Here is a 3,068-nt window from a genome sequence, read left to right on the forward strand (position 1 = left end):
TGTTTATTCATTGCGGCTTCCAAGGCTTCCATCTTCTTAAAGCATTTAGATTCTAAGTGGCCATCTCGATTACAAAAGTTACAATGTCTATCAGTCTTCTTCCATTTGTTTTTATTGGTCTTATCATTTTGCTGAAATGATCTTTCATTTTGAGGCTGAGTTGGTTTAGGACCATTCTTTTGAGGATATGACTTCTTAGGATTCTTTGAATTTGGTTGCTGCTGGGCGGCTAACGCTTTCGTGGAAGAGTTTCCAAGATTAAGAAGACCAAGGTGTAAGAGTTTTTCTTGTTCTCTTATTAAAGAATCACAAAAAGAGTCAAAGGAAGGGGCCTTGTAGTCTTTTCCTTGACAAATGAAAGCTTCCCTTGTAGAATGGAAGGTGGAAACAAATACAGAGTAGGCTGGTCCCAACTTAGTAAGGATGGAATAAATAAGGTTACTATCTTCTTTCTTAACCTTAACACCTTCCAAAAGATATCTAAGGGTCTTGAATTTGGACAAGAAATCTTCAATGCAAGAAAAATTATTAGGATCCAATGTAAGCAACTCATTTTCAAGTTGATGGGCTCTAATTTCATTTTTAATCCCAAAAACTTTAGTGAGTTTTTCCAATGCTTCATGAGGAGTCTCAAATTCTGCAATATGGAATCTAAGATCAGGAGAAATAGACATCCCTATCAAACCACGTGCTTGATCTTGTCTATTTTCCCATTTTGCAGCCTTGTCTTCATCTTTCGGTTTCTTCTCTTGGTCTGTGGCTATTCTGTAGAGACCTTTACTTCTAAGTAAATCTTCCATGTAGGCTATCCATTGGAAGTAGTTAGTGCTGTCAAGAATGACTTGGCATGGACTTTCCATTTATTTATTTTTAAACTGAAGCTGAAGATGCTGAAAGTAAGTGTTCCAATGGATAGATCTCGAAAAATTAGGCTGTTTTAAAAAAAACGGCTCTGAAAAAGGCTTCCGGATGAAGAAGTTATGGCTTTTTGAAAAAAAATTGTTGAAGTTGCCGGCAAAGTGCGCGAATGTGCGGGAATGAAAAAATCCGCCCCCACAAAATGGAGACTTGAACCCAAGACCTCTACTCTCTTAAAATAGCTTTGAACCAATTGATCTATACAAAAAATTTGAGAGAGAGAGAGAGAGAGAGAGAGGGGGGGGGGTTCTTGGTTTGCGTGCTTGCCTTGAGAAAGCTCTTTTTCCCTACAAAACACAAAACACAAAACCCAACACGAATATGCAAAGAAAAACGAACCTTGCGGCTCGAAGTTAGCTTTAGCCAAAAAACTAGATATTTAAAAAAAAAAAAAATCTCAAAGTTAGCTTTAGCCGAAAAACTAAATATTTTTCTCAATGTTTCTGATTTTCCGAGATCACACTAAGGTGCAGGGAAAAGAGCATACGCATGAGAAAAATCCTTCCTTTCTGTTTCTGATTTGCCCAGATCGCACAGAGTCGCAGGGCAAAGAACATACGCAGAGATGAAAGGTATAGATCCGGTTAAAAAAAAGGCTAAATAAACCGAAACCGAAATAAGCAGAGAGAAAATAACAGTAAACTGTAAAAACACTGTATACCTCTCGATCTGAAAAATGACGCAGCTAGGGCTACCGGAAACCTTTTCGCGTGAAACGAAAGGGGTTCCTCACTGGAACAGATGCTCCGAACGCAACAGAGCAGTCCTCTCGGCCCGAAAGCAGTCAGAAACAACAGATCTAGGAAACGACAGCCGCATGCAGTTCTACCGGCTTCAGATTTGGATCACCAACGGACACGGCCCTCAAATAGCTCTGATACCATGTAGGAATTTACAGGGTAAGTTTCTCAGAAAGAACACCAAAAGGACACCGCTCACAACCAGATCACAGATCAATACACCAGTATTTTTGACGTGGTTAAAACCCTCAAAGAGGGAAACAGTCCACGGCCTGCGCCAACGTGGCTGCTACAGGCAATTTATTAATCAAAGAATGAAAATTTACATAAGCTTCTCTCATGCACGGATTACCCGAACAATGACCCTCCATGCGCTTTAAATATAACTCATGGACCAATCAGGTGTCAAGCCACGGATCAAGTGTCGGTAATACCGAGGAGAGAGTGAACCGTCGGATTGTAAGTTACAAAATGTACAACGGTAAAGAAACACACTTTACCTAACTCTATCCTAACTCTACACTAGACCAAGTTGAACTTAATTATATCCTATGTGTCGGAATATCCTAACAAAGTGTTGGCCATTTTATTTTTAATTCTAGTTCGGCTCTCCATTTCCTCCCGACCCTCTATGCTCCTTTGAGCCTCTGCTCTCAGCTCTGCGACCTCCCTTCTCCACCCTCCTACAACCACTGCTACACGATCTTGTCATTTTACAGATCTGAGATATGGTTATTAGAAAAACAGTTTTTATTGACTCTATGTGAAAAATAAAATTGCAAAAGGATTGGTTATGCTAATACAGAGCTCTTGTAGGCAAATTTCACTCTCACACTGACTGATTTTTCTCATTAATCGAAGAAGTATTTAAAATTACATGAATTCGGTCCATATCCTTGAAGATAGGATCTAAGCATCAATTTGGGGAAAATTTAAACTAACTACAATAAATTGTCTAATTTAAAGAAATACATGGCAACTTAAAACAAATTCTAGCCTAACAAACCACTCATTGAGGAACCAACTCCTCTAGTAAATTATTTTGATCCCATGGTCAAGGAAAATTCATAATTCCCTTACATCAGTTGTGAGTCTAGGTTGATGGACCTATTGATCGATTAGGAGCATGGGATTGTCTCATTTCGGCCTTTGAGGTGCTCCCAATCTAATTTGTTTGAGGAGGCAAGATTATCTTTCAGCGATAGACAAAATATGGGATAAACAGGTCGATGGAGTGTCAATTTCCAGTTACTATGTTGTGGTACGAGGGACTAGAGATCCCTCTCGCAACTAAATATATAGATGGACAATGACAAAAACCCTAGGGGAGCAAGGGGTTTCATAATGGATTCTAGTATGGTAATGTGCATTTGATACAGTTCATGTTATAAATTTGTATTATTTTTTAAT

This window comes from Pinus tabuliformis, chromosome 6, assembly GCF_031772625.1.
Source record: "Pinus tabuliformis cultivar Carrire ecotype Pingquan chromosome 6, CPIR1, whole genome shotgun sequence".
NCBI lineage: Eukaryota > Viridiplantae > Streptophyta > Pinopsida > Pinales > Pinaceae > Pinus > Pinus tabuliformis.